Source organism: Orbicella faveolata, unplaced genomic scaffold, assembly GCF_042242905.1.
Source record: "Orbicella faveolata isolate gen_17 unplaced genomic scaffold, um_ofav_v1 contig_24, whole genome shotgun sequence".
Classification (NCBI taxonomy): domain Eukaryota; kingdom Metazoa; phylum Cnidaria; class Anthozoa; order Scleractinia; family Merulinidae; genus Orbicella; species Orbicella faveolata.
Window position 1 is genome coordinate 2722534 of NW_028301552.1, and position 10585 is coordinate 2733118.

General features: G+C 40.2%; 1 long non-coding RNA gene and 8 other non-coding genes across 9 annotated transcripts; 4 read left to right on the plus strand and 5 right to left on the minus strand.

Annotated features, from left to right (window-relative positions):
- The first annotated feature begins 77 nt into the window (after window positions 1–77).
- Window positions 78–9707, plus strand: LOC149109974 (uncharacterized). The gene is made up of 2 exons (XR_016207989.1): window positions 78–253; window positions 9228–9707. It is a non-coding gene; the product is annotated as an uncharacterized LOC149109974 (long non-coding RNA).
- On the plus strand, window positions 2237–2308 carry Trnad-guc (transfer RNA aspartic acid (anticodon GUC)). Its single transcript has one exon. It is a non-coding gene; the product is annotated as a tRNA-Asp (tRNA).
- On the minus strand, window positions 2684–2756 carry Trnan-auu (transfer RNA asparagine (anticodon AUU)). Its single transcript has one exon. It is a non-coding gene; the product is annotated as a tRNA-Asn (tRNA).
- Trnad-guc (transfer RNA aspartic acid (anticodon GUC)) lies at window positions 4268–4339 on the plus strand. Its single transcript has one exon. It is a non-coding gene; the product is annotated as a tRNA-Asp (tRNA).
- Window positions 5352–5423, plus strand: Trnad-guc (transfer RNA aspartic acid (anticodon GUC)). The gene has a single exon. It is a non-coding gene; the product is annotated as a tRNA-Asp (tRNA).
- Trnak-uuu (transfer RNA lysine (anticodon UUU)) lies at window positions 7083–7155 on the minus strand. The gene has a single exon. It is a non-coding gene; the product is annotated as a tRNA-Lys (tRNA).
- Trnak-uuu (transfer RNA lysine (anticodon UUU)) lies at window positions 8120–8192 on the minus strand. Its single transcript has one exon. It is a non-coding gene; the product is annotated as a tRNA-Lys (tRNA).
- Trnak-uuu (transfer RNA lysine (anticodon UUU)) lies at window positions 9398–9470 on the minus strand. The gene has a single exon. It is a non-coding gene; the product is annotated as a tRNA-Lys (tRNA).
- A 694-nt stretch (window positions 9708–10401) lies between the features above and the next one.
- On the minus strand, window positions 10402–10474 carry Trnak-uuu (transfer RNA lysine (anticodon UUU)). Its single transcript has one exon. It is a non-coding gene; the product is annotated as a tRNA-Lys (tRNA).
- Window positions 10475–10585: the final 111 nt, after the last annotated feature.

Consider the following 10585-nt stretch of genomic DNA (forward strand, 5'->3'; position numbering starts at 1 on the left):
TTTTCTTCTGTCGTAGTAACCAATGAACCAAACATCAATTGATATTATCAAGCGATTATCACTCTCTTGTATTATTTTTTTTTTAAAAATTATCAACTAATTTGTAAGCTAGCGATTGTCAATCATTCCTTAACATAGAGCCGACCTGTCGTGATGCTTAAGTGCAGTCTTTTATCGTATGCGTACGTATGTGTCCTATTTTATTTTATAGACACGCGTGAGGTAAAAATAAATGCCACGCCTTATAATTAAGGTAACTGTACACAGGCTGCGAGGAAAAGAATCAAAAATACTCTTTTTCTTTGGCCATGGTAGCTTAGCAAGAAATACTATGGTGATAAACATGACAATAGAACGAAACATTTGGCTGAAAAGAAATAGGCCCTTTGCACGATCCGGTCACTTGGTACAAAATCACATATGCTGGTAAGCAAGTTCGGCAGTGGGACTTCCAAAACAAAGGCAGGTCCAGGTGGACTGGTACGAGTAGCATTGTTTTGAAAGTCCCACTGTGCAGCTTGCTCACCAGCATGTGTGATTTTGTACCATGTGACCGATCGTGCAAAGGGCCTATTATGCCGTACTGATCGTGACTCACAGCTCCATCACGAAAAAATAGTAAAAAATAGTCAGCGCGCCCGATATGGGACTTCCGGCAACCCACGACCCTCAGATTAAAAGTCTGATGCTCTACCGACTGAGCTAACCGGGCTCACATGTTTTATCTGCAAAGAAGAAAGAAAACTTGTCCTTTTCTCGTTGCCTTAACACGCACTTAGTTTGAGATTTATAATATGGAGACAACAAGATGGTACACATCGCCAGTTTTCAAGTGTTGGTTGCATTGTCAGAGTAATCACTCTTGACAATCCAGTTAACATATCAACAGATCAAAACTCATAGTAAATACATGAAGCAGACACAAAGCGCGGGAAAATGTGTGCAAGCAAGTCACGATTGGTTTTGGTTTTTCTTCTTATTGGATAAAGAGGTGACGCGAGCTCTTTATAAGCCAATCGCCTACCGTACTAATGCACAAAACCCAGAAAATGCGAATCGAATTACTTTCGACACTCAAGTGATAGCCGCCATACCAGAAAAGGTGTATTGTTTTCCACACACTTTTGGGAGCGTCAAAAAGCAACGCTGAATTGGTTTAAAAATATTTCTATTTTACCGCCAAATCCTCGGTAGTATAGTGGTGAGTATCCCCGCCTGTCACGCGGGAGACCGGGGTTCGATTCCCCGCCAGGGAGAATTTTTTCTTTCCTTACTGTTTCTTGTTTTTCCTCTATCAAAACCGAAGAAACCAAACATCGAATGGTAATAAAAAATTTTTAAACTATGAAAAAAATTTGAAAGCTAGGGATTGTCATCCTCAACACAGTGCCGACATGTGGCGATTCTAATGTGTAGTCTTTCATATCCTGTAGCCACGTATATATCATATTTTATTTCACAGGCACAACTTGAGCTACTGAATGGTCAGTAAGCTTTACAGCTTCCTATTAAAAATCCTGCGTCTAATAAGACAGCTGTACTCAGGCTGCGAGGAAGATCGAAACATTTAGCTTAAAACAAGTTTTGTTCAAATTGCAGTCCTGTACTGATCGTGTGCCACCGCGTCAACACGAAAAGAAAAAAAGTGAAATATTGTTAATAAAAAAGAGACATCGCGGCCGACATGGGACTTGAACCCATGACCCTCAGATTAAAAGTCTGATGCTCTACCGACTGAGCTAACCGGGCTCACGTGTTTGTATGGAAAGAAGAAAGACAACAAATCCCTTTTTCGATGTCTCAATAATCACTTAGCTCGAGATTGATAATACATATGGACACAACAAGATGGTAAACATCGCCAGTTTTCAAGTGTTGGTTGCATTGTCACAGTAATCACTCTGGACAATCCAGTTAACATATCAACACATCAAAACTCATAGTAAATACATGGAGCAGTCGCAAACCGCGGGAAAATGTGTGCAAGCAAGTCACGATTGGTTTTGGTTTTTCTTCTTATTGGATAAAGAGCTGACGCGAGCTCTTTTTAAGCCAATCGCTTAGCGTAGTAATGCACAAAACCCAGAAAATGCGAATCGAATTACTTTCGACACTCAAGTGAACACTCAAGTGATAACCGCCATACCAGAAAAGGCTTGTTGTTTCACACCCACTTTTGGAAGCGTCATAAAGCAATGTTGATTTGGTTTTAAAATATTTCTAGTTTACCATCACTTCCTCGGTAGTGTAGTGGTGAGTATCCCCGCCTGTCACGCGGGAGACCGGGGTTCGATTCCCCGCCGGGGAGAACGTTTTCTTTCCCTATACTTTACTATTTTTCTTCTATCACAACCGATAAAACAAAACATCACTTGTTAATAATTTTTTTCTAAATTATGAAACAATTTGAAGGCTAGAGACATGTCGCGAGTCTAAATTGAAATCTTTGCCATTCCATCGCCAGTTTCGTGTTTTATTTTATAGACACATATTTGGGTAAGAATAGTCAGTAAGCTTTACAGCCTCCCATTAAAAATACTGCGTCTTAAGGCAGCTGTACTCAGGCTACGACAAAGATCGAAAAGAAGTGATGCTCAAATTGCAGTCCTGTGCTGATCGTGACTCACAGCTCCATCACGAAACGAGAAAAAGTGAAATAATGTTAATAAAAAGAAATTCAGCGCGCCCGATATGGGACTTGAAGCCATGACTCTCAGATTAATAGCCTGATGCTCTACCGACTGAGCTAACCGGGCTCACATGATGTCAATGTTAAAACGAAAAAGAAAACTTGTTTTTTCTTCGATGTCTGAATACCTACTTTAGCCAGGTTTATTATTTTATGGAGACAATAAGATAGTAGACATTGTCAGATTTAAAGTGTCGGTTACATTCTTTGTGTCATAAACCAAGTAATTATTCTGGCCAATCACAAGGACCACAGTCAATCCAGTGAACTAGTCGAAATACAAAGCAAATACATGTAGCCGACACAAAGCGCGGGAAAACGTGTGCAAGTGAGTCACGATTCGTTTTGGTTTTACACCTAATTGGACAAAAAAGTGACGCGCGTTTTTTTAAACGTAGAAGTTTAAGCATTTAAACTGTGGTTAATGAGCTCTGTAGTCTACATCATAGCTGTCATCTAAGGTTGTCACCAGTTCTGTTATCTTCCCGCTATTAGCCATTGTGCAATAACCTTAGGTCAATGTCCAATGCAACCCAATAGTTTTACCATATGGGAAATCATACGACAAAGCTCCCAGTGATTTTCCACCATGCTCTCATGTGATTTCAGCATGCTATACCCCTGCCAACTCCCTCAATCACCAGCCTAGTAAAATCCCATTGTTTTCTGACCCTGTCTCAGTTGTGAGCTAGTATTCAAGCTAGGCCGTTCTCCGCTTTCCCGTCCCTCCCTCCCTGTATTGGTAGCTTTGTCCTTTCCCATCTTTTTCCTCCATGTGGTTGTAATTACCTTTCATGAGAAGGTGGCTTTCGCCTGCTGAACCTTCTCGATTTCTTCACTGCCACGTTCTATTTGTTATATTGTGTGTAAACCATAGCTGCTTAGTCAATTAAGGTTTTTTGGTGGCAGGGAAGTGCAACCTAGGCTGCGCTTTGCCCCACAGTAAGTGCTATGGCCACCCTTGGAAATAGGTCCGGATCTCTCCAGGATGGTGCCATCGTACTATCTGACCTATTGTCCTCCCAGAAGGGCACCCCCTCTTCTGGTCCATCCTATGTTACTTCCAAGGAAATAGGTCCGGATCTCTCCAGGATGGTGCCATCGTACCATCTGACCTATTGTCCTCCCAGAAGGGCACCCCTCTTCTTGTCCTCTAAGTAACATAGGTTCCCCTAGAGACGCCGCTACTCTAGGGGAGATAGGCTCTGTCTTCCCAGCCACCCATGTTTGCCATCATAATCGGCGTTTTGTTTCTGTTTCCTGTATCTACCCGGCAAAGGGGAGGGGGGGTTGCAATGTTGTTACCCATATAAATATCCTTGCTGGTACTGTTAGGTCTGCCCCTCCCCCTGTGTGGGTGTGGCTTTAATAATTTATACTAAATTGCACACCAGCAGGGCCTCATTAACCATCGGTTAGCGTTGCTACTGACACTACCCCAGAAAATGCGAATTACTTTCGGCACTCAAGTGCGTCAAACCGCCATACCAGGAAAGGTGAACAGTTTTACACACACTTTCGGGAGTTTCAGAAAGTAGTGTTGATTTGGTTCTAAAATATTTCCTGTCTATCATCAAATCCTCGGTAGTATAGTGGTTAGTATCCCCGCCTGTCACGCGGGAGACCGGGGTTCGATTCCCCGCCGGGGAGAACTTTTTATTTTTCCGCCCATATTTTTCTTCTGTCTTAGTAACCGATAAACTAAACATCAATTGGTAGTATTTTTAAAAAATTATAAATCACTTTGTAAACTAGCGATTGTCAATCATTCCTTAACACAGCGCCAACATGTCGGGATTCTAAAGCGCAGCCTTTCATCGTATTACGTATGTGTCCTATATTATTTTATAGAAACATGTGTGAGGTAAAACTAAATGCCACGCCTTATAATTAAGGCACCTGTATACAGCGTAGGAGAAAAAAAATCAAAAATACTCTTTTTCTTTGACCATCGTAGCCTAACAAGAAATACTACGGTGATAAACATGACAATAAAACGAAAAATTTGACTTAAAAGAAACTATCTTCAGATTTCAGTCCTGTACTCATCGTGAGTCAACACTCCATCACGAGAAAAGAAGAAGTTAAATATTGTTAATTTAAAAAAAGTCAGGCGCCCGATATGGGACTTGAAGCCGTGACCCTCAGATTAAAAGTCTGATGCTCTACCGACTGAGCTAACCGGGCTCACGTGTTTATATGGAAAGAAGAAAGACAACAAATCCTTTTTTCGATGTCTCAATAATCACCTAGCTTGAGATTGATAATACATATGGAGACAATAAGATGGTAAACATCGCCAGTTTTCAAGTGTTGGTAGCATTGTCACAGTAATCTTTCTGGAAAATCCAGTTAACATATCAACAGATCAAAACTCATCGTAAATACATGGAGCAAACGCAAGCCGCGGAAAAATGTGTGCAAGTAAGTCACGATTGGTTTTGGTTTTTCTTCTTATTGGATAAAAAGGTGAGGCGAGCTCTTTTTAAGCCAATCGCTTAGCGTAGTAATGGGCAAAACCCAGAAAAGGCGAATCGAATTACTTTCGACACTCAAGTGATAACAGCCATACCAGAAAAGGTGTATTGTTTTACACACACTTTCGGGAGCGTCATTAAGCAATGTTGAAATGGTTTAAAAATATTTCTGTTGTACCGCCAAATCCTCGGTAGTATAGTGGTGAGTATCCCCGCCTGTCACGCGGGAGACCGGGGTTCGATTCCCCGCCGGGGAGAATTTTTTCTTTCCTTACTGCTTCTTGTTTTTCCTCTGTCAAAACCGAAGAAACCAAACATCGAATGGTAATAAAAAAATTTTAAACAATGAAAAAAATTTAAAGCTAGGGATTTTCATCCTCAACACAGTGCCGACATGTTGAATTTCTAATGGGCAGTCTCTTATATCCTATAGCCACGTGTCTATCGCATTTTATTTTATAGGCACGTACTTGAGCTACTGAATAGTCAGTAAGCTTTACAGCTTCCCATTAAAAATGCTGCGTCTAATAAGACAGCTGTACTCAGGCTGCGAGAGAGATTAAAACATTTACTTTAAAAGAATGTTTGTTCAAATTGCAGTCCTGTACTGATCGTGAGTCGCAGGTTAAACACAAAAAGAGAACAAGTGAAATATTGTTAATAAAAAATGGAGGCGCGCCCGATACGGGACTTGAGCCCAAGACTCTCAGATTAACAGTCTGATGCTCTTCCGACTGAGCTAACCGGGCTCACATGATGTGGATGCTAACAGGAAAAAACAAATTGTCTTTTCTTCGATGTCTGAATACTTACTTTAGCCAGTTTGATTATTTTATGGAGACAATAAGATAGACATCGCCAGATTTAAAGTGTGGGTTACATTCTTTGTGTCATAAACCAAACAACAAAGTAACTATTTTGGCCAATCACAAGGGCCACAGTCAAGCCAGTGAACTAATCAAAATACAAAGCAAATACATGTAGCCAACACAAAGCGCCGGAAAAGGTGTGCAAGCAAGTCACGATTGGTTTTGGTTTTACATCTCTGAACTGGACAAAAAAGTGACGCGCGTTTTTTTAAACCGATCGGTTAGCGTTGCTACTGACACTACCACAGAAAATGCGAATTACCTTCGACCCTCAAGTGAAAACCACAATACCAGAAAAATGTGAATGGTTTTACACCCACTTTCGGGAGTTTAATAAAGCAATGTTAATTTGGTTCTAAAAGATTTTCATGTTACCGTCAAATCCTCGGCAGAGTAGTGGTGAGTATCCCCGCCTGTCACGCAGGAGACTGGGGTTCGATTCCCCTCCGGGGAGAAACTTTTTCTTTCGTTATACGACCATATTTTTCTTCTGTCGTAGTAACCGATAAACTAGCATCAGCTGGTGTTACCAAGAGATTATCAAGGTACTTAACTTGATAATCTCTTGGTATAATTTTTTTTTTTAAATTACGAAATAATTTTAAGTTAGGTAACGATTGTCATTCTTTCCTCAACACAGTGTCCACATGTCGTGATTCTAAAGTCAATCTTTTATCTTATTACGTATGTGTCAGTATTTTATTTTATAGACACGCCAGAAGTAAAAATAAATGCCACGCCTTATAATTAAGGCAACTGTACACAAGCTGCGAGAAAAACAATCAAAATACTCTTTTAGTTTGGCTATCGCAGCTTAACAAGAAATAACACGCAAACTGTGGTGATATACCGGATCGCGGCACTTGTTCCCGGTAAGCCAGAACGTGCTCTATTTTATTTTGTTTTATTTCTGCCATACATTTCCTTTGAGTGTTTGGCGACCATATTGTCAAGTAACCTCTCGCGTGCGTCGTTGCGATGTCCGGAATTTCTGGCCATGATCACGAAAAAAGAAGAAGTGAAATATTGTTAACAAAAGAGTCAGCGCGCCCAATATGGGACTTGAACCCATGACCCTCAGATTAAAAGTCTGATGCTCTACCGACTGAGCTAACCGGGCTCACGTGTTGGAGAAAGAGGGACAACATGAACTTTTTTCGATGTTTCAATAATCACTTAGCTTGAGATTGATAATATGGAGACAATAAGATGGTAAATATCGCCAGTTTTCAAGTGTTGGTTGCATTGTCAGAGTGGTCACTCTGGAATATCCTGTTAACATATCAACAGATCAAAACTCATAGTAACTACATGAAGCAGACGTAAAGCGCGGGAAAATGTGTGCAAGCAAGTCACGATTGGTTTAGGTTTTTCTTCTTATCGGATAAAGAGGTGACGCGAGCTCTTTTTAAGCCAATCGCTTAGCGTAGTAATGCACAAAACCCAGAAAAGGGGAATCGAATTACTTTCGACACTCAAGTGAACACTCAAGTGATAACCGCTATACCAGAAAAGATGTATTGTTTCACACCCACTTTTGAGAGTTTCAAAAAGCAATGTTGATTTGCTTTAAAAATATTTCTATTTTATCATCAAATCCTCGGTAGTATAGTGGTGAGTATCCCCGCCTGTCACGCGGGAGTCCGGGGTTCGCTTCCCCGCCGGGGAGAATTTTTCCTTTCCTTACTGTTTCTTGTTTTTCCTCTATCAAAACCGAAGAAACCAAACATCGACTGCTAATAAAAAATTTTTAAGTGATGAAACAATTTGAAAGCTGGTTATTGTCTTTCCTTAGCACAGTGCCGACATGTCGCTCTTCTAATGAACATTCTTTTATATCCTATTGCCACGTGTGTATCGTACTTTATAGGCACATACTTGAGCTACTGAATAGTCAGTAAGCTTTACAGCTTCCATTATAAATGCTTCGTCTTAGGAGAGCTGTTCTCAGCCTACGAGAAAAATCGAAACATTTGGTGTAAAAAAAGTTCTTTTCAAATGGGAGTCCTGTGCTGTTCGCGAGTCATAGCTTCAACACAAAAAGAGAGCAAGTGAAACATTGGTAATAAAAAAAGAATTCAGCGCGCCCGATATGGGAATTAAACCCATGACCCTCAAATTAAAAGTCTGATGCTCTACCGACTGAGCTAACCGGGCTCACGTGTTTTGGATGTAAAGAAGAAAGAAAACTTGTCCTTTTCTCGTTGCCTCGATAAGCACTTAGCTTGACATTTATAATACGGAGACAATAAGATGGTAGACACGCCAGTTTTCAAGTGTTGGTTGCATTGTCAGACTAATCACTCTGGTATATCCAGTTAACATATCAACGATCAAAACTCATAGTAAATACATGTAGCCGACACAAAGCGCGGGAAAATGTGTGCAAGCAAGTTACGATTGGTTTTGGTTTTACTTCTTATTGGATAAAAAGGTGAGGCGAGCAGTTTTTAAGCCAATCGCTTAGCGTAGTAATACACAAACCCAGAAAATGAGAATCGAATTATTTTTGACACCCAGGTGGAAACCGCCATAACAACAACAACAACCATTTATTTGTACTCTCAATTTATAAAATAATTACAATTATTGTCAAGTTTGTGAGAAGGATAACCAAGGATAAGTTTTATAAAGCCCGAAGGAAGTTAAACGATCTTTCAACCAAGGATCTTGGTTCCCCAATTGCGCAGAGAATCTTCATCGTAGAGAGTCTCATCCAGAAAAATAAGGAGCTCTTCAAGGAAGCTTACCAAGCTCATACCAGAAAAGGTGTATTGTTTCACACCCACTTTCGGCAGCGTTGTACGTCAATCCTCGGTAGTATAGTGGTGAGTATCTCCGCCTGTCACGCGGGAGACCCGGGTTCGATTCCCCACCGCGGAGAAATATTTTCTTTCGTTATACCACCATATTTTTCTTCTGTCGTAGTAACCGAAGAACTAGCATCAATTGGTGTTACCAAGAGATTATCAAGGTACTTACCTTGGTAATCTCTTGGTATTATTATTTTTTTTTAATTATGAAATAATTTGTAAGTTAGCTAACGATTGCCATTTATTTATTCTTTCCTCAACACAGTGCTGACATGTGATTCTAAAGTCAGTCTTTTATCTTATTACGTATGTGTCAGTATTTTATTTTATAGACACGTGCGAGGTAGAAATAAATGCCACGCCTTATATTATAATTAAGAAAGGCTGCGAAAAAATAAAACAACCAAAATACTCTTTTACTTTGGCTATCGTAGCTTAACAAGAAATAACACGCAAACTGTGGAGATAAACATGACAATAACACAAAACTTTGGGTTTTAAACAGAAACTATGTTCAGATTTCAGTCCCGTACTGATCATGAGTCAGCGCGCCTGATATGGGACTTGAAGCCATGACCCTCAGATTAAAAGTCTGATGCTCTACCGACTGAGCTAACCGGGCTCACACGATTTGGATTCTAACAGAAAACTGAACGTTTCTCATGCACTCCTCAGTGTCCAAATACTTATTTAACCATACAGTGAGATTTTATTATTTTATGGAGACAATAAGATAGTAGACATCACTGGTTTTCAACTGTCAGTTATACATTGTTTGTGTTATAAAACAAAAACCAAAGTACTTACCCTGTCTAAGCACGATCCAAGGACCACAGTCAATCCAGTGAACCAATCAAAACGCAATGTAAATACAACGGCCGACGCAAAGCGCGGGAAAACGTGTACGAGCAAGTCACGCTTGGTTATGGTTTTGCTTCTTCTTGGATAACGAAGAGACACTTTTGTTTTAGGCCAATCGCTCAGCGTAGTAATGCACAGCCCAAGAACTTGATGCCAATTACTTTTGACACTTAAGTGAAAACTACCCAACCATAAAAAGTGTATTGTTTTACACCCACTTTCGGGAGTTTAACAAAGCAATGTTGATTTCTTTTAGATTATTTCCATTTCACCATTAAAGTCTCGGTAGTATAGTGGTGAGTATCCCCGCCTGTCAGAACGTTTTCTTTCCTTATACTTTACCATTTTTCTTCTATCACAACCGATAAAACAACACATCAATTGTCAATAATTTTTTTCTAAATTATGAAACAATTTGAAGGCTAGAGACATGTTGTGATTGTAAGTTGAAATCTCTGACATCCTATCGCCAGTTTCGTGTTTTATTTTATAGACACATATTTGGGTAAGAATAGTCAGTAAGCTTTACAGCCTCCCATTAAAAATGCTGCGTCTTAAGGCAGCTGTACTCAGGCTACGACGAAGATCGAAAAGAAGTGATGCTCAAATTGCAGTCCTGTGCTGATCGTGACTCACAGCTCCATCACGAAAAGAGAAGAAGTGAAATAATGTTGATAAAAAGAAATTCAGCGCGCCCGATATGGGACTTGAAGCCATGACCCTCAGATTAAAAGTCTGATGCTCTACCGACTGAGCTAACCGGGCTCACATGATGTGGATGCTAACAGGAATAAACAAAATTGTCCTTTCTTCGATGTCTGATTACGTTTTCTAGCAAATGAGACAATGAGGTACGAAACATCACAAGTTTTTAGC